The sequence below is a fragment of the Tamandua tetradactyla genome, chromosome 20 (assembly GCF_023851605.1).
Source record: "Tamandua tetradactyla isolate mTamTet1 chromosome 20, mTamTet1.pri, whole genome shotgun sequence".
Taxonomy (NCBI): Eukaryota; Metazoa; Chordata; class Mammalia; order Pilosa; family Myrmecophagidae; genus Tamandua; species Tamandua tetradactyla.
In genome coordinates, this window is record NC_135346.1 from 45,877,592 (window position 1) to 45,902,535 (window position 24,944).

The window sequence follows — 24,944 nt, forward strand, 5'->3', positions numbered from 1 at the left end:
ATCCATTTACCTGTCAAAGGACATTTGTTATGAACATTTGTGTACAGGTTTTTGTATCAGCATAAGTTTTCAGTTCTCTAGGATAAATATTTAGAAGTGTGTTTGCTGGGTATTTGTTAGTGTAAGCTTAGTTAAAAACAAACAAACAAAAAACTATCAAACTGTATCCCACAGTGCTGTACCATTTTACATTGTCACCAGCAATATATGCGAAATCCAGGTTCTTCTCATCCTCAAAATCAGTTAAATGACTTTTTGCTTTTCATAGAAATTGCATGATCACATCACAACAGTTATTCTCAAACTTCAGTGTGCATAAAATCATTTAGAGTGTTTAAGATGCAGATACCTGCATTATTATGTTATATTATTATAATTATATGTATATAATATATATATTATAATTAGTTGTGTCCAAACTGGGTTAGGTTGATTCTTGGCTATTTAGTTTCCACAACTCTTTGAGATAGGTTATTATTAGCATCTTAATGATAAATTTAGGCCTCAGAATGGTTCAGAAACTTAAGTGAAACAGCGAAGGAGAGTTTCAGTTTCAACCCCACTTTTAATTCAAAACCAAAGCTGTTTCATTAGGTCACAGCAAAGATAAGAGGCAAAATGTTTCTGTACCATAATTATAAGTGGAAAATGATAGATGTTCAGGAACAGGGACTGGACATTGCAGAATAGCAGCAATTAATTTGTTAGGATGATTTTGTCTACTAAGTTTAGGTTTCAAAATGCTGATGCTAACATGAAAGGTGAAAAAAGGTCCAAGCCCTTTCAAATATCTTTTCAATGTAAAGATTAAGGTATAAAAGTAAAAAGAGTACTTTTATTTTAACATGGAAAAAATGTATATGATATTTTAATTAAAAATATTTCTCATGTCCAGATAGAAACCAAAGAAAGTGAGAAAAGGGTTTCAGACAGATAGCGGTACATCACTCTCTATATAAGCATTATTCATGAAAGCCAGAAGTTAAAAACAATCCAAGTGCCCATCAGCAAATGAACAGATAAATAAAATGTGTACATATACACAATGGAATATTATTTGGCCATAACAGATAATGAAGTTATGAGACAGGCTGTAAAATGGAAAAACCCTGAATATATGCTCAGTGACATAAACAAAGCATATAAGGACAAATATTGTATGATCTCACTTATAAGAGGTGACTAGAAACAGCAGATTTGCATTTTTTTGTCTCTGTAATTTGAGACAATATATTTAGTAGTAAACATATCTTGTAGAAAGGAAACTTTCTGAATAAGCACCAGTATGAGTTTCAGATAGTTAAAGGACCATGATTTGAGTCAAGATGAAACACTTCAGTAAGGAATAATTGAGTTTTCTATTGTTTATAATAGACAGAGAAATGCTGCTGCATAGTAGCTTAAAATAACAATCATTCCATTTAAACAACATCTGTTTAATCATTTCCTGTACACAATGATGTTTTGTTTGTACTTGGCTTTCATTGACATGTTGGCATTGGTCATCAGTCTGTTTAGATTGATGAGCTTCCATGTTGTCATTTGTTTTTCATAATAGATACCGGAGATTTTTATCATGGCAGTAGAAGACATATTAGAAAGTATACTTTCCTCTAACTTTGTTGATTTTAGTTTAAAATACCAATTTGTGGGATCAACTTTTAATTTAGGTGCAACTTAAGTTATCTAGCCTAGAGCTGTAAGGGAATGATCCTCCACAATAAACAAGAATTTTTGTGCAATAAATATGAATAACTAAAAACTACATCTCAAATGTCAAATCTCTGCCCACCACCCAGACCTAAGTCAGAAATGAACATTCACCAACTTTGTCACAACTCCTAGTAGCCCAAAGGCCCTTTGTGGGCTCTATTTCCTTTCCTTTCCCATGTATCTTAGATTTCTCCATATGGGACATACAGAGAAAGTTAAATTACTCCGGAAAATTAAATTTGATTGAGCAGAAGTGTAAAGTATAAATCCAGCCCTACTGAATCTCTGCTCATAACTGCCATTATGCTTGGGAAATAGGTCCCGTGACACCACACATGTCTGGCCTCTCCTTAGCTTGCTAGCCTCATCTTTCACACATCTTCATTTACAAACACTGTTCTTACCTTGGGTCTTCGATGTGACTATAGCACTTTTCTGCCTCAGGGTACCCACACATGCCATTCCCTTGGCCTGAAATGCTTTTCCCAGCATTCAAACTGGCCATAGTCAATGTACATCCACCAGGTTCCAGGTCAGATTCTCTTCCTCATACTTCCAAAAATCTACCTCAATGTTCCTATTATACTTTCTCATATATCCTCCAGTTTTAGTTCATAGTTACATATACAAAATATGGTCACTGATATTTGTGTAACTGTTAAAACTTGACTTCCATTTTAAAGTAGAAACTTCATAAGGACAGGAACCATCTTTCCTATAATATATTTAGGCCCAGCCACAAAACAGTAATGCAGAAAGCGTTCAATAATTATTTACTGTGTGAATCATTGAGTTGAGTAAATCATAAATATCTGCTCTGACAGCTTATAGGGAACTTCTGAAAAGGTCACTGTTGAACTTTTTGTTTGAAGAAGAAACCCAAGGTCAAAGTTGGTCAAGGATCAACAAGTTGTCAAATTATTCATTAACTGAACAAAATTGTTCTTAAGCTCTCTGTAGTCTAGAAATACTTGCTTCTGAATCCAATTCTTGGACTATATTAAAATTATTAGTATAATTACATGGTTTGTCTAAGGCTTTAGGTACACTACACAATGGAAGAAATTCTCCTGATCACACAAATTTATTAACCAGCCCAGATCCTCTACAGTTCACCAATTTGTTCCTGCAAAAAAAAATGTCTAATTCCTATTGAGATTTTAAGAAAATGTTTCAGAGCAAACATTAATCTTTACAGTTTTTACCTTACATGGAATGTTTCATACCCACCTTCCTATTTTTAGGGTGTTATAAATATAATTGACACATTGTAAAAGTAGTGCTACTTTTATTCTTTAAAGAATGATGAATGATTATTTTTCAAATAATTTTCTTAGGAAAAAAATGAAGTCAGTTTAGATTCAGTAAGAAATTACCATGGGAAAGATGATTGTTCAAATTTCTTCTGAATTGATTGAGGGCAAGGCAGACATTAATCATTTCGTGTGAATAACAAAATAATTTGTGCCTACTAATTTTTAATGGTTCAACATGATTTTGTTCAAGTGAAATTATTTACTAATGTTATACTTGACTAGTTTTCTTATATATATTTGCAGTCACATGTACACGTGCATATGTATCATCAACATTGATTTGTGCTTACATTTCTTCCTGAATTAAGGAATTACAATGGAAATTTAAAAATTTATTTAGCATTTTAGTAACCCTAAAAAAGAGCTTCGGATATTTTAAAGATCAATTTAAAAGATTACGTCCTCTTAGACCACTATCAGAAAACGCAGCTACTTGAAAATGCAATAGTCTTTTATAGATACAGCTAGCAATTTTTGGTTTCAGCTTAGATATTTGATAATCCTGCAACTTGAAAGATGTTTAAAAGAGGGTTGTAATTATCTAGTATAATAAATACAGACAGGTTTCTAAATGACTTCAAATAAATTATAGATATCTGTAATCCTCAGAATATGAATTTAATATGGCTCAAACTAGTCCAAGAAGTTCAAATTATTATAGCTATTCCTACCAGGACAAATAATATATACTCTGCCAAAACCCTGCTCTATATAAATGACATACTTTTTATATTTATCTTCCCAAAATGCTCCAGAGTGATACTTAGGACATAATTATATATTATTTTATGAACCTGTGATTACTTATAATAAAATAAAGTTTTTGAAACATTTATTTAGGTCAAGTCCATTAGAATTCTTATTCCCAAGGTTAAGAATGACATCTTTGCATTAAAATGAAGGGCTATTTGACATAGTCACATTTCAATTTCCTAGAAGCAAACAAAGTTAAAGATATCTGTGGTGTTTTTTTTTTTGTTGTTGTTGTTTTTGTTTATGTGGGCAGGTACTAGGAAACAAATCCAGGTCTCCAGCATGGCAGGTGAGAACTCTGCCTCCTGAGCCACTGTGGCCCGCCCAAGATATTTGTGTTTCTTAGGTTTCATAAAGTACAAACTATAAACTTTTCTACAAGATAGTAGACAACAGGGTCAAAAATATTCAAGGGGTATTTGATTTTCCAACATATCTATTCTTCAGCATGTAAATCTATATACTCTATAGAACTAAAAGTAGTTGCCCTATCTTCATCAAGTGAAAGCAGCACTAAATCAGAAGGTACTTGGGGATGCTTGGAATTAGATTATGGTCAATGTGATATGCATGAAAATTATATTGTGGGACCACAAGGGAGAATCACAAAAGGGTAGCCATTCCCCAGCACATTTGCATGTATTAATTAGAAACCCAGCGTCATCTCATATTGGCAATTCTCTGGAGTGTGTGCCAGGGTCCGAAGGAGCAGTGCCTGATATCTGTAACATCAACTAGCAATTTTAAGCACAGTTATCCCTCGAAGGGTACAGTTCCAGGACAATGCCTGCAATGTGGAGACACTACCATTTTGGACATTTTAGTGATGTTCAGAAAAGCGAAGAAATATCAGCACTTCATACCTTCCCTTACCTAAAAGTAGGACTGACTACTGCCACCCCACCTTGCATTCAAGGGGCATGTCTCCCAAGCAATTGTAAAGAGGCCAGGTAATAAATAAACACATAGTTGATCAATATTTCTCAGGTTTTCTATAGCTTGAGTTAGCATGATTCTATTATTTAGAGTTTATGGAAAATTAGCTGAGGATTTTCCATGTTTTTTTATCATTTCAGACTAGTGAGCTTGGAGAGCATGTAGCTTTTAAATTAAATTCAAGGGAGACTAGTTTTTAGATAAAAGAAAAAAATCTAACAGGGATAAGAAAATAGGTTTTAGAATAAGAAGACAAATGGATAAGAAGCTGCAGTTTATGGATTAGTCTTTAAAAATGATGAGGCTGTGATAGGATGATATGTGCAAGCATCTCCCAAGAATTGACCTGCCTCTGTTAGTAAAGATTTCCTGGGTTATCCCAGTTAAGCTTGATGCCTTGTTAACGAAGAGCTCCTGCCCAAGAGCTCCTCATAGACATTTCACATTGTTCTAAATAGCTACATAAAACACGCATTCATAAACAGGAAAACATCCGTTTATCAACTTTCCTGGGTTTCCCACCTTAGGTGCATGCTTGCAAACCAAATTTACAGCACAGCTTGTATCGGTTCATGTCTCAGATATGAAGACAATACAGCAGGTGAAAATCAGACGCCAGTAAAAAGGTGAAGTCTACCTTTAGTTGTAATTTTGTTGTAATTAGTGTGATTTCTGTGAATACTTCTGTCACTTCTTCTGATAGGCTGATGTTCTCAATTAGCATACAACATAAACTATGCATTTTTTTACTAGAGGAGGAGACTTGTATGGCAATAATTTTGTGGAGGGGGGAATAATGTAATATTGCTTCCAGTTTAAAACCGAATCTTAATTCCAAATATACGGTATTTATTTCACATTTTTAAAAACATGTTGAAACAGAACAGATCCAACTCTTCTTTGTTCAAATTCTTATTTTTGTCTCAAAAAGAAGCTAGAACCTAGGGTAGAGACTGGCAATACATATTAATAATGTAACTCCATGAGAATTCATGCTCTAAATGGAAGGGCCAAATGAGGTTCTATTGCTTGTTAAAAATTTCATTCATAAAAATTGTCGATTTTTAAAGGGGCAACTATGATGGGTAACTATGACATATAAAAGAAAGTAACTAACAGGGAAATAACGAATATACCACTAATTGATGGAGGCAAAAGCTGAGTTAATAAGTCAATCCGAAATGAGCTGAATTTTACAAGATACTTTAAGAATAAAAGGGGGGAATGCGCACATGTCCAACAACACCATCAATAAACCTAATTTAAGGAAAGATCAAGATTTCAAATCAAGGGCACTTTTAGATAAAATAAGAATAAAGACACAATTGGACATAATCTTACTGTAGATTCCAGTCACATCATTGCTATATACTGGAAAAGCATTGATTTACAAAATGGAATCTATATCTCAATCCAAAATTTTAGCCCATGGTCGTTGCCATCGTTACCATCCTCACCAGGCCGATCTTTCCTTCTCATTATCACCCTTTCCCTCAAATATTTGAGTATATATCATGCAATCAAATACTGACCTGAGACCACAGCACTAATAAAAGGTGGTTCTTGGCTACAATTTCAGGTCTCTTTTCCCTTAGCAAATTTCATAAAAGCTTACAAATTTTCTCATGTCAAAAGAACCAAAGTTACCAATAGAAGAAACTATAGGAGCAAATGAGGTGGGGGCGGGGCAAGGGAGTCTCAAAATGGTACAACAGCTTCTTAGGGCAATTAAGTGATTTCAAGTGAGAAGTTACAAAGGTTGGTTAATATTTATGGTTTTCATTATGGAGGAAGGTCTGACAAAGTGGGGAATAGATACATAGTGGCTAGTGTAGTATGGTTGTCCATTTTTAGTAGGCTATCTCTACTAGACCAAGACCAGTTTGTCATTAAATGTTGAAAAAATCGTAGCTTTAGCAGGAATGCTGCCCTTTCTCAGAGTCCCATCCTTGGTCATTTTTTTTTTTTTCAAACATAGGCAGGCACCAGGAATGGAACCTGGGTCTCCCGCATGGCAGGCAAGAACTCTGCCTGCTGAGCCACCATGGCCCACTCTCAATTTTTGTCTTTTGGAAAGTTCCTGCTGTTTCCTGAAAAGGCATTGCTGCTGCATTTTATCCTATTTAGCACTTACTAAACACATGCCTCTCCAGTTCTAAATGTGTTGATAAATGATTGAAAGAAATATTTTCGAACCATATACAGAAACAAAAACAAGGGATTTCAATTCTTAAACACCTATCTTAGGTTTATATTTTTAACAAAGATAGAGTTTGATGATGCTTGCTTTAGAACTGAAAGATAGATTTTTAAGCTAAACTTTTATTTTGAGGTAATTGTAGACTCAAATGCAGTTGTAAGAAATAATACAGAGATATAGCTTATATGCTTTCTCTAGTTATACCCCATGGTAACATATGGCAAAACTATAGTACAATACCAAAACCAGAAAATTGTCATTGGTACCCAGCTCTCAGTATAGATAGTGTGTCTTCTGGCTCATGTGCTATTACCATCCATACTGCTCTTAGCTAAGCCCGTTGATGCTTGGCATAGTGCCAGCCTCCCAACATACAGTGTCTGTACTGGTTTGAATGCCACAGCTATCCATGTAGAAGGCTGCCCCCTAGTGGATTCATCAGTGTACCAAGCAGACTTAGGAGTGGTACCCAAGCCTTCTATAGTGTGCGTTTCAACAGCTATTTCAGTTACAGTGACTCTAGCTGCTGAATCTTTTATATAGGACACTGCTTCATGAATCGTGTGCATTTCTGCACTCAGAAGGCTAATATTGAAAATGCTGTGCTGTAGCAGGTGGGCTTTCCTTTTGGTCGGTGTGCTCAATTAAGAACTGCGAGAGCATAGCTTAGAAACCTGGTCAGTTAACCATCCCTGAATAAGGATGGCTGTTTTCAAGGTGATTGGGCATCCACTTGCAATAAGGTGTTATGTACAGTACACAATTGCTTTTCCAAGAGGCTGCATCTCAGTTCTTCCCCTTTTCATAATTGTGACTAAAATTCAAGGGGCATTAATTTAGAATGTTGTCTCTGTCACAGACCCCATCTGTTTGGTTTGCTAATGCTGCCAGAATGCAATATACCAGAAATGGGTAGGTTTTTATAAAGGGAATTTATTATTAAGTTACAAGTTTACAATGCTAAGGCCATAAAAATGTCCAAAATAAGGCATCCAGAGAAAGATTTCTTGACTCAAGAAAGGGCTGATGATGTTTTGGGTTGCTCTTCAGCTGGGAAGGCACATGATGACATCTGCTAGCTTTCTTTCCTGGCTTCTTCAAACAGCTTCCCTGGGGGTGCGTTCTTTCTACATCTCCAAGCTTCTCTGCATCAGCTGTAAAGCTCTTTACCAAAATGGTTCTTCAGTAAGTGACCCACCTTGATTGGGGAGTCACATCTCCATGGAAACAAATCAGAATGTCCCATCCACAATTGGCTTGGTTATATCTCCATGGAAACAGCTTAATAAAAAAGATCCTACTCAACAATATTGAATCTGGATTAAGGAACGTGGCTTTTCCAGGTACACAACAGTTTCAATTCAGCACCCCATCCATAGTCAGTATTAGTAGTGGCTACATCTAATTCATAGGGCAGGTATGGATCTATGACCCCCAGTACTTGTGCATATGCTACTTTCCCTTTTGCCTTTTTGAAAGCAGCCTGTTAGGAGGTATCCCATTCCCAGGGATGGCCTATTCTAACCAAAACAAAAAACGTTTTAACATTTGGGCTGAGTGAGAAATACAAGGTCTCTAATATATAGGCGCTTTGGAAAGTAGCTGTGTTTTATTTCCAATTTTTATTCAAGTGACATTTACAACCTAAAATTTCCCTTTTTAGCCATATTCAAATATGTAATGCAGTGCTGGTTAATTATGTTCACAATATTGTGCTACCATTACCACAATCCATCATCAAAACTTTTCTATCACCCCAAATAAATTCCATGCACAACTGAAGTATTCATTTTCCCTTCTCTACATCCACCCTACCCCTGGTAACCTGTATTCTAGTATCTGACCTTATGAATTTTCTTATTCCAGTTGTTTGTTTGTTTTTGTTTTTTTGACATGGGCAGACTCTGGGAATTGAACCCAGGTCTCCGGCATGGCAGGTGAGAATTCTGCCACTGAGCCACCATTGCACCACCCCCAACTGTTTTAAATAACTGAAACTAAACCATATTTCTGCTTTCATGTCTGGTTTATTTCACTCAAAATGATGTCTTTATGGTTCATCCATGTTGTCGCATGATCAGACCTTCATTCCTTTTTACAGTTGGACAATATTCCATAATATCCCATATTTTGAATATTCACCCATTGGTTGGGGAACATTTAGGTTGCTTCCATTTGTTGGCAATTCTGAATAAGGCCACTGTGGACATGGGTGTGCCAATATCTCTTTGAGTCTCTGTTTTCATTTCTTTGGGTATATACCTAGAAGTAACTTTTTAGGACATATCATATTTCTATATTTAACTTTTTGAACAACCATCAAATTGTCTTCTACAGAGGCTGTTCCTATTCAATTTTTTTGAGGAGTTTGAGGAGTACTGGTGTTAATTTTTTTTGGAATGCTTGGTAAAATTCAACTGTGATTCATCTGGCGAATCAGCGTAAAATTCATCTGGTCCTGGGTTTTTGTTGTTGTTGTTTACTAATTATTTGTCTACTGATATCTTCTATTTCTTCTTGAGTAAGTGTAGGTAGCTTGTGTGTTTCTAGGGAATTTGCCTATTTCCTTTTGGTTTTCTAATTTGGTAGTGTACATTTGTTCATGGAGTTCTCTTATAATCCTTATTTCTGTAAGATCGATTCTGATTTCAGTTATTTTTGTCCTTTTTCATCAGCCTAGCAAAAAGTTTGTTGACTTATTGATCTTTCCAAAGAACCAACTTTTGGTTTTGTTGGTTCTCTCTATTGATTTTTTTTGCCTCTGTTTCACTTATTTTTGCTCTAATCTTTGTTATTTCCTTCCTTCTGCTTGCTTTGGGTTTGGTTTGCTCTTCTTTTTCCAGATTCCCTATTTGTGAGTGCAGGTCTCTGATTTGAGATCTTTCTTCTTTTATAATATAAGCATTTAGATCTATACATGTCCCTCTGAGCACTGCCTTTGCTGAATCCCATAAGTTTTGGTATGTTGTATTTTCCTTTTCATTCACTTCAATATATTTCCTAATTCCATTGTGATTTCTTCTTTAACTCATCATTTTGAGAGAATGCTCTTTATTTCTACATTCTTGTGCATTTTCCAAGTATGTAGGCATTAATGTTGATTACTTTATCTCTCATTGATTTCTAGCTTCATTGCATTGTGGTCTGAGAAGATACATTGCATGACTTTAATATTTTTTAATTTGTTGAAACTTGTTTTGTGACCTAAGACATAGTCTGTCATGGAGAATCATCCATATGTACTGGAAAAGAATATGTTTTCTGCTGTTGGGTGAAGTGTTCTATGTATATCTGTTAGGGCTAGCTGGTTTATGACTTTTATCAAGTGCTTTATTTCCTAATTGCTCTTCTGACTAGATATTCTATCTGTTATCAAAAGTGGTACATTGAAATCAACTATTAATGTAATGCCATCTATTTCTCCCTTCAAATCTGTAAGTATTTGCTTCATATATTTTGGGGCTCTGCCAGTAAGTGTATATATATTTATTATTGGTGTATCTTCTCATTTAATTGACTCTTTTAGCTGTAAATAGTGACCTTCTTTGTCCCTCATAATTGATATTTGTTTAAAGTATATTTTCTCTGATAGTGGAATAGCTATCTCAGTTCTCTTTTGGTTTCAATGTGTATGTTATATTTTTTTCCATTCTCTCACTTTCAACCTTCTTGAGTCTTTGAATTTAAGGTTAGTTTGTTCTGAACATCATATAGTTGATCATGTTTTATTTTTTATTCTGCCCACCTCTGCCTTTTACTGGAAAGTTTAATCCATTTATACTTAAAGTAACTACTGAAAAATGCAGGACTTTTTTCCGCCATTTTTCTTTTTTGTATTTGTAAGTCTTAAACTTTTTTTGACCCTCAATTCTTCCATTATTGCCTACTTGAATTTTGTTTGACTTTTTTTTTGTATTGTGCCATTTTAAGTCCAATTTAATTTCTTTCAGTACACATTTTTCAAATAGTTTCTGATTATCATGGGGCTAAAATATAACATCTTAAATCTATAACAATCATACTTCATTTGATATCAACTCACCTTTAACATCATACATGTACAGTGTTATTATACTCCTATGACCCCCATCTTTTTGTTGTACTTGTAGCAAATTATATTTTTATACATTGTATGTTTATAATCATAGATTTGTCATTACTTTTTATGCATTTGCATTTTTTTATTAATTAAAAAAAGAATTAACAAAACAATTAGAAATCATTCCAATCTACATGTACAATCAGTAATTCTTAATAACATCACATAGTTGCATATTCATCATTTCTTAGTACATTTGCATCGATTTAGAAAAAGAAATAAAAAGACAACAGAATAAGAATTAAAACAATAATAGAAAGAAAAAAAAACAAAAAAAACAAAAACAAAAAACCTATACCTCACATGCAGCTTCATTCAGCGTTTTAACATAATTGCATTACAATTGGGTAGTATTGTGCTGTCCATTTCTGAGTTTTTATATCCAGTCCCGTTGTACAGTCTGTATCCCTTCATCTCCAATTATCCCTTCTCTTTTTTTTTTTTTTAATTAACGGAAAAAAAGAAATTAACCCAACATTTAGAGATCATACCATTCTACACATGCAATCATTAATTCTTAACATCATCACATAGATGCATGATCATCATTTCTTAGTACATTTGCATTGGTTTAGAAGAACTAGCAACATAACCGAAAAAAATATAGAATGTTAATATAGAGAAAAAAATAAAAGTAATAATAGTAAAATCAAAACAAAACAAAACAAAACAAAACAAAAACCTATAGCTCAGATGCAGCTTCATTCAGTGTTTTAACATGATTACTTTACAATTAGGTATTATTGTGCTGTCCATTTTTGAGTTTTTGTATCTAGTCCTGTTGCACAGTCTGTATCCCTTCAGCTTCAATTACCCATTGTCTTACCCTGTTTCTAACTCCTGCTGAACTCTGTTACCAATGACATATTTCAAGTTTATTCTCGAATGTCCGTTCACATCAGTGGGACCATACAGTATTTGTCCTTTAGTTTTTGGCTGGATTCACTCAGCATAATATTCTCTAGGTCCATCCATGTTATTACATGGTTCATAAGTTTATCTTGTCTTAAAGCTGCATAATATTCCATCGTATGTATATACCACAGTTTGTTTAGCCACTCTTCTGTTGATGGAGATTTTGGCTGTTTCCATCTCTTTGCAATTGTAAATAATGCTGCTATAAACATTGGTGTGCAAATGTCCGTTTGTGTCTTTGCCCTTAAGTCCTTTGAGTAGATACTTAGCAATGGTATTGCTGGGTCGAATGGCAATTCTATATTCAGCTTTTTGAGGAACCGCCAAACTGCCTTCCACAGTGGTTGCACCCTTTGACATTCCCACCAACAGTGGATAAGTGTGCCTCTTTCTCCGCATCCTCTCCAGCACTTGTCATTTTCTGTTTTGTTGATAATGGCCATTCTGGTGGGTGTGAGATGATATCTCATTGTGGTTTTGATTTGCATTTCTCTAATGGCCAGGGACATTGAGCATCTCTTCATGTGCCTCTTGGCCATCCGTATTTCCTCTTCTGAGAGGTGTCTGTTCAAGTCTTTTTCCCATTTTGTAATTGGGTTGGCTGTCTTTTTGTTGTTGAGATGAACAATCTCTTTATAAATTCTGGATCCTAGACCTTTATCTGATATATCATTTCCAAATATTGTCTCCCATTGTGAAGGCTGTCTTTCTACTTTCTTGATGAAGTTCTTTGATGCACAAAAGTGTTTAATTTTGAGGAGTTCCCATTTATTTATTTCCTTCTTCAGTGCTCTTGCTTTAGGTTTAAGGTCCATAAAACCGCCTCCAGTTGTAAGATCCATAAGATATCTCCCAACATTTTCCTCTAACTGTTTTATGGTCTTAGACCTAATGTTTAGATCTTTGATCCATTTTGAGTTAACTTTTGTATAGGGTGTGAGAGATGGGTCTTCTTTCACTCTTTTGCATATGGATATCCAGTTCTCTAGGCACCATTTATTGAAGAGACTGCTCTGTCCCAGGTGAGTTGGCTTGACTGCCTTATCAAAGATCAAATGTCCATAGATGAGAGGGTCTATATCTGAGCACTCTATTCGATTCCATTGGTCGATATATCTATCTTTATGCCAATACCATGCTGTTTTGACCACTGTGGCTTCATAATATGCCTTAAAGTCAGGCAGCGCGAGACCTCCAGCTTCGTTTTTTTTCCTCAAGATGTTTTTAGCAATTCGGGGCACACTGCCCTTCCAGATAAATTTGCTTATTGGTTTTTCTATTTCTGAAAAATAAGTTGTTGGGATTTTGATTGGTATTGCATTGAATCTGTAAATCAATTTAGGTAGGATTGACATCTTAATTATATTTAGTCTTCCAATCCATGAACACGGTATGCCCTTCCATCTATTTAGGTCTTCTGTGATTTCTTTTAGCAGTTTTTTGTAGTTTTCTTTATATAGGTTTTTTGTCTCTTTAGTTAAATTTATTCCTAGGTATTTTATTCTTTTAGTTGCAATTGTAAATGGGATTCGTTTCTTGATTTCCCCCTCAGCTTGTTCATTACTAGTGTATAGAAATGCTACAGATTTTTGAATGTTGATCTTGTAACCTGCTACTTTGCTGTACTCATTTATTAGCTCTAGTAGTTTTGTTGTGGATTTTTCCGGGTTTTCGACGTATAGTATCATATCGTCTGCAAACAGTGATAGTTTTACTTCTTCCTTTCCAATTTTGATGCCTTGTATTTCTTTTTCTTGTCTAATTGCTCTGGCTAGAACCTCCAACACAATGTTGAATAATAGTGGTGATAGTGGACATCCTTGTCTTGTTCCTGATCTTAGGGGGAAAGTTTTCAATTTTTCCCCATTGAGGATGATATTAGCTGTGGGTTTTTCATATATTCCCTCTATCATTTTAGGGAAGTTCCCTTGTATTCCTATCTTTTGAAGTGTTTTCAACAGGAAAGGATGTTGAATCTTGTCGAATGCCTTCTCTGCATCAATTGAGATGATCATGTGATTTTTCTGCTTTGATTTGTTGATATGGTGTATTACATTAATTGATTCTCTTATGTTGAACCATCCTTGCATACCTGGGATGAATCCTACTTGGTCATGATGTATAATTCTTTTAATGTGTTGTTGGATACGATTTGCTAGAATTTTATTGAGGATTTTTGCATCTGTATTCATTAGAGAGATTGGTCTGTAGTTTTCTTTTTTTGTAATATCTTTGCCTGGTTTTGGTATGAGGGTGATGTTGGCTTCATAGAATGAATTAGGTAGTTTTCCCTCCACTTCGATTTTTTTGAAGAGTTTGAAGAGAATTGGTACTAATTCTTTCTGGAACGTTTGGTAGAATTCACATGTGAAGCCGTCTGGTCCTGGACTTTTCTTTTTAGGAAGCTTTTGAATGACTAATTCAATTTCTTTACTTGTGATTGGTTTGTTGAGGTCATCTATGTCTTCTTGAGTCAAAGTTGGTTGTTCATGTCTTTCCAGGAACCCGTCCATTTCCTCTAAATTGTTGTATTTATTAGCGTAAAGTTGTTCATAGTATCCTGTTATTACCTCCTTTATTTCTGTGAGGTCAGTAGTTATGTCTCCTCTTCCATTTCTGATCTTATTTATTTGCATCCTCTCTCTTCTTCTTTTTGTCAATCTTGCTAAGGGCCCATCAATCTTATTGATTTTCTCATAGAACCAACTTCTGGCCTTATTGATTTTCTCTATTGTTTTCATGTTTTCAATTTCATTTATTTGTGCTCTAATCCTTGTTATTTCTTTCCTTTTGCTTGCTTTGGGGTTAGCTTGCTGTTCTTTCTCCAGTTCTTCCAAATGGATAGTTAATTCCTGAATTTTTGCCTTTTCTTCTTTTCTGATATAGGCATTTAGAGCAATAAATTTCCCTCTTAGCACTGCCTTTGCTGCGTCCCATAAGTTTTGATATGTTGTGTTTTCATTTTCATTCGCCTCGAGGTATTTGCTAATTTCTCTTGCAATTTCTTCTTTGACCCAGTCGTTGTTTAGGAGTGTGTTGTTGAGCCTCCACGTATTTGTGAGTTTTCTGGCACTCTGCCTATTATTGATTTCCAACATCATTCCTTTATGGTCCGAGAAAGTGTTGTGTAAGATTTCAATCTTTTTAAATTTGTTAAGACCTGCTTTGTGACCCAGCATATGGTCTATCTTTGAGAATGATCCATGAGCACTTGAGAAAAAGGTGTATCCTGCTGTTGTGGGATGTAATGTCCTATAAATGTCTATTAAGTCTAGTTCATTTATAGTAATATTCAGATTCTCTATTTCTTTGTTGATCCTCTGTCTAGATGTTCTGTCCCTTGATGAGAGTGGTGAGTTGAAGTCTCCAACTATTATGGTATATGAGTCTATTTCCCTTTTCAGTGTTTGCAGTATATTCCTCACGTATTTTGGGGCATTCTGATTCGGTGCGTAAATATTTATGATTGTTATGTCTTCTTGTTTAATTGTTCCTTTTATTAGTATATAGTGTCCTTCTTTGTCTCTTTTAACTGTTTTACATTTGAAGTCTAATTTGTTGGATATTAGTATAGCCACTCCTGCTCTTTTCTGGTTGTTATTTGCATGAAATATCTTTTCCCAACCTTTCACTTTCAACCTATGTTTATCTTTGGGTCTAAGATGTGTTTCCTGTAGACAGCATATAGAAGGATCCTGTTTTTTAATCCATTCTGCCAATCTATGTCTTTTGATTGGGGAATTCAGTCCGTTGACATTTAGTGTTATTACTGTTTGTATAATATTTTCCTCTAACATTTTGCCTTTTGTATTATATATATCATATCTGATTTTCCTTCTTTCTACACTCTTTTCCATATCTCTCTCTTCTGTCTTTTTGTATCTGACTCTAGTGCTCCCTTTAGTATTTCTTGCGGAGTTGGTCTCTTGGTCACAAATTCTTTCAGTGACTTTTTGTCTGAGAATGTTTTAATTTCTCCCTCATTTTTGAAGGATAATTTTGTTGGATATAGGAGTCTTGGTTGGCAGTTTTTCTCTTTTAGTATTTTAAATATATCATCCCACTGTCTTCTAGCTTCCATGGTTTCTACTGAGAAATCTACACAAAGTCTTATTGGGTTTCCCTTGTATGTAATGGATTGTTTTTCTCTTGCTGCTTTCAAGATCTTCTCTTTCTCTTTGACCTCTGACATTCTAACTAGTAAGTGTCTTGGAGAACGCCTATTTGGGTCTAATCTCTTTGGGGTGCGCTGCACTTCTTGGATCTGTAATTTTAGGTCTTTCATAAGAGTTGGGAAATTTTCAGTGATAATCTCTTCCATTAGTTTTTCTCCTCCTTTTCCCTTCTCTTCTCCTTCTGGGACACCCACAACACGTATATTTGTGCGGTTCATATTGTCCTTGAGTTCCCTGATACCCTGTTCAAATTTTTCCATTCTTTTCCCTATAGTTTCTGTTTCTTTTTGGAATTCAGATGTTCCATCCTCCAAATCACTAATTCTATCTTCTGTCTCTTTAAATCTATCATTGTAGCTATCCATTATTTTTTCTATGTTTGCTACTTTATCCTTCACTTCCATAAGTTCTGCGATTTGTTTTTTCAGTTTTTCTATTTCTTCTTTATGTTCAGCCCATGTCCTCTTCATGTCCTCCCTCAATTTATCGATTTCATTTTTGAAGAGGTTTTCCATTTCTGTTCGTATATTCAGCATTAGTTTTCTCAGCTCTTGTGTCTCATTTGAGCTATTGGTTTGTTCCTTTGACTGAGCCATATTCTCAATCTTTTGAGCGTGGACAGTTATCTTCTGCTGCTGGCGTCTGGGCATTTATTCAGATTTCTCTTGGTGTTGGACCCAGCAAGGTTGTAATATTTTTCTGTGAAATCTCTGGGTTCTGTTTTTCTTATCCTGCCCTGTAGGTGGTGCTCGTGGCACACGTTTGTCTGCGGGTCCCACCAGTAAAAGGTGCTGTGGGACCTTAAACTTTGGAAAACTCTCGCCGTCCTGGGGGTTCGCTAGCCGAAGCGGCTTGAGCCGGCCCAGGGTCCGAACGCAGGGAGGGTTGCTGGTCGCCGCAGCCAGGGAAAGAGCCCATCCGAATTTCCTAGTCGGCCCTGGGCAACAAGCGTGGCGGGAGGGCGCCAGCGGCAGTGGCCCGCCCGAGAGAGTGCACGTTCCCCGGGAGTCACGGGGTCACCATTCTCCGCGGCCTGGGGGTTTCCGATCCAATTCTCTCAGTTGGTCCGGGGGCTGCGCGTGGTGTGGGCGCCAGTCGCCTTGGTTTCAGGGGACCACCTCTCCAATTCTCCCAGCCAGCCCGGGAAGGGGGAAGGGAGTAACTCCGGCCGCTTGCCACCCCGCCCGGTAAGGCCCGCGCGCCTCGGCGATCTCACCCGAGCTGCTTCTCTCAGCCAGCCAGCCGTTCCAGGATGGGGTACGCTGTCTTTTTTATCTCTGTTGTGGCTTTGGGCGCTTTCTGTATCGTTTCTACTCCCCTAGTAGGTGTCCTGGAGAAGAAACTAAGATCCGCGCGTCTTACTAAGCCGCCATCTTCCAGGAAGTGCATTTGCATTTTAGAACCTATAATAAGTAAAAGGTGCTATTACATACCAAAAACACAATACATTACTACTGGTATTTTATAATTATCCATGTGGTTACCTTCACTGGTTATCTTCATTTCTTTATGCTGCTCTGAACCACTGTTTAGTCTCCTTTCCTTTCAGGTCTGAAGCACTGCTTGCACAGCTGCTGTACTAGTGATGAACTACTCCTACAGCTTTTGTCTGTGAATGTCTTATTCAATCCCTCAGTTTGGAAAAAAAACTCTCACGAGATATAAAATTCTTGGTTGACAATTGTTTTCTTTCAGAACTTTAATTCATTTTACTGCATTTTTGCCTCTATGATTTCTGATGAGAAATCAGCACTTAATCTTATTAGAATTCTCTTGTAAAGACTTCATTGCTTTTCTCTTGAAGCTTTCAGAACTCTTGCCTCATCTTTAGCATTGGACAGTTTGATTACTATATATCTTGGCATCATTCTCTTTGAGTTTATCCCTTATGGAGTTTTTTCTACTTCTTGAATTGTACATATTCATGTGTTTCAGTAAATTTGAGAATTTTTCTGCCATTATTTCTTCGAATAGTCTTTCTGTTCCTTTCTCTTTTATTTCTCCTTACTGGACTCCTATAATGTATTTAGACTGTCCCACAGTCTCTTAAGCTTTGCTGTTTTTGATTCTTTTCTCTTCCTGCTCATCAGCATGAATCATTTCAGTCATCTTGCCTTTAGGATGACTGATTCTTTTTTCTTCCTGCTCTAATTTGCTGTTGAAACTCTCTAGGGAATTTTTCATTTTGGTTATTGTAGTCTTCAACTCAAGTGGCTTTGTTTATTTCCTTTTTAAGCTTTCTGGTTTTTATCAAGATTTCTTCCTATGCTTTAGTTCTTTCTCCATATTTTCCTTTACCTCCTTGAGTATATCGAAGATTTTTTTTCTAGAATCTTTGTTCAGTATGTCCAAAGTGTGCTCCTCTTTGTTGATGGTTTCTGAATTTTTATCTTGTTACTTTGGATGGGCTATCATTTTCTGTTCATTTGCTTGTCTTATAAACTTTTGTTGAATGCAGTACATTTTAATATTTTTAAGTGTCACTCTGGGATTTAATCCCTGAGCTGTCAGTGTCTTAAGTTTGTATCCAGTTACTGATATAATAGAGATTTCCTTGAGTGCCAGCAGCTAACAAAACAAACCAAGGCAAAAAGCACCTTTCACAATCTATGGAAATTGACTCCACTTTGGTTGATAGTCTCCTTCAGAGCTTAGACTTTCTGTCAAGAAGATCAGCTAGAGGCAAGTTTTAGATTCAGGGTCCTGTCTGTTATATCTGAGCCCAAGTGGAGCCTGCTTCTTCTAATGGTCTTATACTTGATTGTGGCCTTAGGAAGTCACAGTTTACAGAAATTTGAATGCTCTCTCTATTCCCTTTGCAATAGACTTTTACCCACTACTGTGTGCTCTATTGTATGATAAATGCAGGTAGTTTTGTGTCTAAACCACTTTGACTTAATTGCTTCTCACACTGCTTTAGCTCTCTGCAAGCTGCTTCCCTGCCTTCCAGACAAATTCCTGGAGGGCAAAACTGAGATAAGCTTCCTAGTCCAATATTTCATACTGCCACCTGATAGACCAGCTCTAGCATATGTGCATGCTAATATGGGCAAAGGGGTTACACTTCTCCCTCTGGAACTGGGCCAGGGACCCACAGTGGGAGCACAGGCTGCCTCCACTTTGTGCTAGGAAGGGTTTGGAAAGGGGCTAGTAAGGGTATTGCAAGCTTCACCTACAATTTTTCAAGCTGCTTTTCTTTTATTCAGCATTCACGTCATTACTACAACCATTTAACTGTTTGCAGAGAATTGAGAGAGATGGCTCTGCCAGTTTTTACTAGTTGTTCAAAGATTCTGTGAAAGGAAAATACTCTGGAGTGCCTTATCTATTATCTTGGTCAACCAAAAGCCTCCAAAACTTCTACTTTTGATGTCATCATTGTATTGGTTTTTCCATTTATTGATCATGCTTTTTATGTCAATCTAAGGACAATCTGCCTAGCCCTAGGTTCTGAAAGTTTTACCCTCTTTTTTCCTAAGTTTTATAATTTTACATTTTTGCATTTGAGCCTGTGATCTTTTTGAGTTAGTTTTTGTACAAGGTATAAGACTTCATTTTTCTGCCTATTGATATCTAGTTGCTCTAGGGCAATTTGTTGAAAATTGAATTCTTTTTGATCCTTTGTCAAAAATCATTTGGACATATTTGTTTGGGTGGTGAGTTCTCTGTTCTTGATTCTACTTCAGTAATTTATGTCTGTTCTTCCACCAATACCACACTGTCTTGACTACTGTAACTCTATAGTAGACCTTAATATCAAATGGAGCAATTCCTCCCACATTATTGTTATTTTTCAATTGTTGTCCTTTGAATATATTCAATGACATGGGGCTTTACAGATACATTTTAGAATAAGCTTATCTATATCTACAAAAAAAAATTGCTTTGCATTTGATAGGATTTCATTAACCCATGGATCAATTTGACTAGAATTGGCATCTTTACTATATTAAGTTTTCCAATCCATAAACATGGTATTTTTCTCCATTTATTAGTTCTATTTTGATTTGTTTTATCAGCATTTTGCAATTTTCAGTATATAGCTCTTGTACAATGAAGGATATTTTAAAGAGTAAAGCAGATAGTACTATTTATATGTTAATGCACCATTCTTTTGAAATTTTCCATTACAACAGACAAGTAGCTTACTGCCAACAGAGTTAAAGATGAAAAGCAAGGTGTGCTTATAAAATTAATATTGTAGAAGTGTCATTTTTATAAGATATTTAGGGAAACTATAGTGCCCTTTATCCATTGTACTGACTATTATGTTTCTACTGCCAATTCAATGTTTAAAGTTTTGATAAAAACTTCTTAAGTTTTGATACCTCAACAGTAGAAATGTCAAGTAGATGAGCTTTCTGGCTCCACACATAGTTTTTGCTTTGTTTTGTTTTATCCTGATCATTCTGGAATTTGTAAAGTATGGTGTTCTAAAGTACATTTGCTCTAGAGTTAGAAATAAATTTGGGATCTAGTTCTACTACAGAGTAGTTGAATGAGCTTGGCTAAGACACCTTCCATGGTCAGCTTTTCATCTCTTAAATGGGAATAATAACATCCCCCCATCCCCACCCCCCACCTTGGGCCATTCATTGTCTGGTTTAAATAAGGCACTTAGCACATAACCTTTCATAATTGGTACCTTCTCACTCTCCTAAATTTATATACAGTGAAAGGTTATTCATAAGATGAAAGGCAGTTGAACAGTACCAAATCTGAGTGAACAAACATGTGGGTGGGTAGATTAAGTATTCATAAATATGGTTTCATTTGAAGGGCTATAAGAAGACTATCATGTAGAAATATTTTGACAAGCTTTAAGGCTTTTGTTTAAAATCCTTTCATTAAAGTAAAATTCTACTTCTATTATTTTTTTCTTCCTAAAATGCAAACATTCCTGGGTAATATAAAGCAGTAAGATCTTAGTAGATACTAAGAACATTTTATAAATTGCTTCATTAAATCATTTTATTTAAGTAATATTTTATCATATGAGAAGAAATATGGTTGTGCTTTGGAGAATTTCTAAAGAAAAGAAGTTTGTTTGTAAAACCTGAAAAGCGAGGAGCTATCCAAATGTAAGGGTTAAAAGCAGAGGGCAAAAAAATGTTTTCTTATTTTCTGCTGAAGCTGACCAAAGCATGAAACATTGGTTCTCATCCCTCCTGGCTATATTTTAGAATCATCTTGAAAACTAAATGCCAACATAAATACATGTATACTAATTTCAGTTTCCTATCCCAGATTCTGGTTTAATTGGCCAGTGATGGTGTTTGTACAACAGTATATTTTATCAGTATTTTTAATCAGGATTGAAAAGGCCTGTATATAAATTACAGAAGCTGAATAGAGTGAGATAATTAATTGGAATACTCTCTGAACTGAAATTTTAAAAGAACTGGGTTCTAATTCTGAACATGTGTGAAAATGACTTGACTTTTTAGTTTTCTCTTCATGTGAACCAATACAGTAATTCCATTAGAACTAATGTGAAAATTCTTTATAGTTCTAAAATAACATGATTCTAAATACCAAAGTCTTTTCAGATTTCTTCTTCCTTAGGCTATGTGAATCAACATGTGCACATGGATTTAATATGGCAGATTCTCCCCTGAAGGGGTATTAGATTAATGGACGGTTAGAGATAGTTTATATATCCCTTCTCAAAAGTAAAGCTTTATCAGACATACTGAAAGGGATCTGGGTACATTAGGGAAAATAACATTTCCATTCCAGATTCAATACTGATCCATCAAATCTGTTCGCCTGCTGTCAGCAGAAGTTAATGCCAGCTGCTTGAGAGGCATGCCGGAACATTCCTGTATGCCACCACTTAGCTCTGCAAAACTTGACTGTGGGAAACAATTTTCCCTTGTCCTCTAGATACTGCTTAGCCATTATGAACGCTTAGCTTTAATTACACTTTTAGTAGCATGGCTATGTGAGGGACTGCAAGCTACCCCCAAATCCTCTTCAAATGAGTTGCAAAAACCCAGCCACACAGTTACTGTATCTGCTTCAGTTAGCAGATAAATGTTCCAGTGTGTTCTAAAAAACCCCAAGAAATTATTCTAAAATCTGGGCCAGTTTATTTCCTTCTTCTGGAACCGTAGTTCTTTAGTGAATTTCAGTTTTAAACCATGTAGATTTAGGTGTTTTGGTTATGGAATAAATCCAAGTAGCTCCAAGTTCAGAGCGAATAAGCAGGAATGTAGATGGACGTATATGTTCTTTTAGAAAAAAATGTCTTTAAAACATTTATTCACACTTTAGTAAAGGGACGCAGCAAAGTTTTAGCTAAAAATGATGGTAATAGAAGCTATACCTGCTGCCAAGGATGCTTGTTTTGGCTTCTCTGAGGTTGAGATGAGCTTAGGGGATGGATAGGCAACTTCATGAGAGAGGGAGTGCCAAGTGCTGCAAGGCTTAAATCAAATAGCGATCTAGTTGTGTACCAAATGAACTTCTCAACCCGATGTGGATGGTGCCAATATGCTAACAGTTGTTAATGAATATTGGGTGGAGGATGTAAAAAAAAAAATCATCTGAAGGCATAGCACAAAACATGGAATATGGACAAAAGCAAAAGAAAATCTTTTCTAAATGATTTTGGACCTAACCTCAGTTCAGGAGTTTAGCATATGTATATTTTAGATGCTTTCTTTCAAAAATATTTTCCATGATAATTTGAACATCAATAGATAAAACAATTTCCAGTTGTTTCACAGCTTCTCAGAAGTCTTATTTAAAAAAAAAATCAGAAAACAAACATTTAAACTTACAATGTCCATATTTTCAAGTTAAATTTAATACTGTAGAAAAAGAAACAGCTATCATCTTTTAAAGGTTTCCACCTAGTGGCAAAGTTATTATGAGCAAGAGATAAGAATGCAATGATTAAAGAAGATAGGAGAATTAACATCAGGCAAATATTTGAAACTTAGTCTTTATTTAGGTTGAGAGCCATGCATTAAATACCTTCAAGATGCAAATAGTGAGTGATTCATTAAGCAATGCCTTAGAATAAGGTCACGTTCCTCCTCTAGGTTTACTAAGATTGCTGCCTAAACTGCTGTTACAGTTGTCTTAACTATTTGACAACTGTGAACATTGGTTTGTGTTTGCAAGAAAGATGACAAATATAAAGTAACTTTCTTAAAATTAAAAATAAAGCTCTTGAGTGGGTCACAGTGTTTCAGCAGGCAGAGTTCTCACCTGCCATGCCAGAGACTGGGTTCGATTCCAGTGCCTGCCCATGTAAAAAAATAAACAAATAAAGCTCTTTAGGGAGAGTTGCCAGATTATTCATTGCCAAAAATATTATCTTGCTAGTGAGATGATAGGAACTCATGTAATTAACTAACTTTAGGAGTTTGGACAAGAACACTTTTCTGAATTTCCAGTTTATGGGGCTACACATTTGCAGCCATGGGCAATCTGGCTTTTTGGATGTGTTCTGTTTAATCTGCATATATTGGAGGGGAAGGAAAAAGAAAAGTATATGAATGTTTCACAGTAGAACAGTCCACTCTGTACCAGGATCTAGTCTGCACGAGCCCCTTCTCTGCATGAGCTATTTTGCTGTTTGGATAACCCATCTAGGCTTTGACAACATTTGGTTTTGTGACTCCTGTTAGGGATGATTTTTAAGATAACACCTAGATTGAAGATATTGCAGAGTGATCTAAGTGTCTTGCAAAATCAGTGTGAAATGTTGGCTTTAACTGAGTTTCTCTAATGTGTCACGCAATGTGTATGACCTAATGCCATTCTCCCAAACATCCTGAGATAGGCAACTATCATTTCTATTTTGCTGATGAATGAAGAAATTGAGGATTGTGGAGGTTAATTAATTTATCTGAAGTCACATAGCCAGCTAGTGGCATAACCAAGATTTGAACTCTGGTCGGTTGGAATCCAGAACTCAAGTTCTTCACCTGTCCAAATGTCTATTTCACATTCCAAATTAGAGATGTGGCATCTATTTTCTATAAGTGACTGATCACTTTCTACCGAGCCTCTCAATTTACCTTTATTTTGAAGATAGTAGAGTGAAAACAGAGAGGAGGTGATTCCTTACTTTGTAATACTATTTATATCCTTGTGCCTAGAGACATTTACAGATTGAAAAGTATTGAGATAAATATAAGAGCAAAGAAAAAGGCGGAGGATTGGTATAACTCTTCTCCACGTGATTCTGCCACAACCTCAATATCGCCTTGTAAAACAGATATGTTCAAAAGTACTTACAATAGAATGTAAAAGATCTCTAAAACAAATGAAGCATTTGGGTTCACATACTCTTATGAAACAGATCTTGTGGCTGTAAGCATGATAATTCAATTTTTCATTGGAAGCAAAGAGTTCCATTAATTATGTAGGTGCAAGAAAAGTGGGTGTTAAGTGTGGATGTAATTTAAGGCCAACTCCTGTGCTAAATATCACTTTAACGATCTATTTGGGATATGGTGAAGGAGAGAGGGGAGGGGCTAGCTAATTTGGATATTTCCTCTGGACAGATATAAATCATAAATTCTATGATAAAAGATCATGAATCATAAATTCTATGATAAAAGAATGTCACATTATATATTCCAACAACATATTTTGTCACGTTATATATATCCCAACAATGTATTTTGTAAATTAACAGTATTCAATGTATATGATTCAGCTCAGTCTATGGTAAAGGAAAGGGTGACACAGTAAGTAAAATTTTCATATTGTTTTTCCAAAAACATTTTGCTATGTCATTTTCATGTAAAAATACCTAGAGTCTGATTTAAAATGCCAGCAGAAGTCTAAGCACATCAGATATCTGAGCTCATTGTGCA

The 24,944-nt window shown here is 35.7% G+C and overlaps 1 long non-coding RNA gene across 1 annotated transcript in view; it reads left to right on the top strand.

Moving 5' to 3' along the window:
* The first annotated feature begins 8,193 nt into the window (after nt 1–8,193).
* LOC143664585 (uncharacterized) overlaps nt 8,194–24,944 on the top strand; it is a 116,345-nt gene continuing 99,594 nt past the window's right edge. The window contains exon 1 of the long non-coding RNA XR_013166527.1: nt 8,194–8,261. This is a non-coding gene — a long non-coding RNA (uncharacterized LOC143664585). The remainder of the gene's footprint in view (nt 8,262–24,944) is intronic.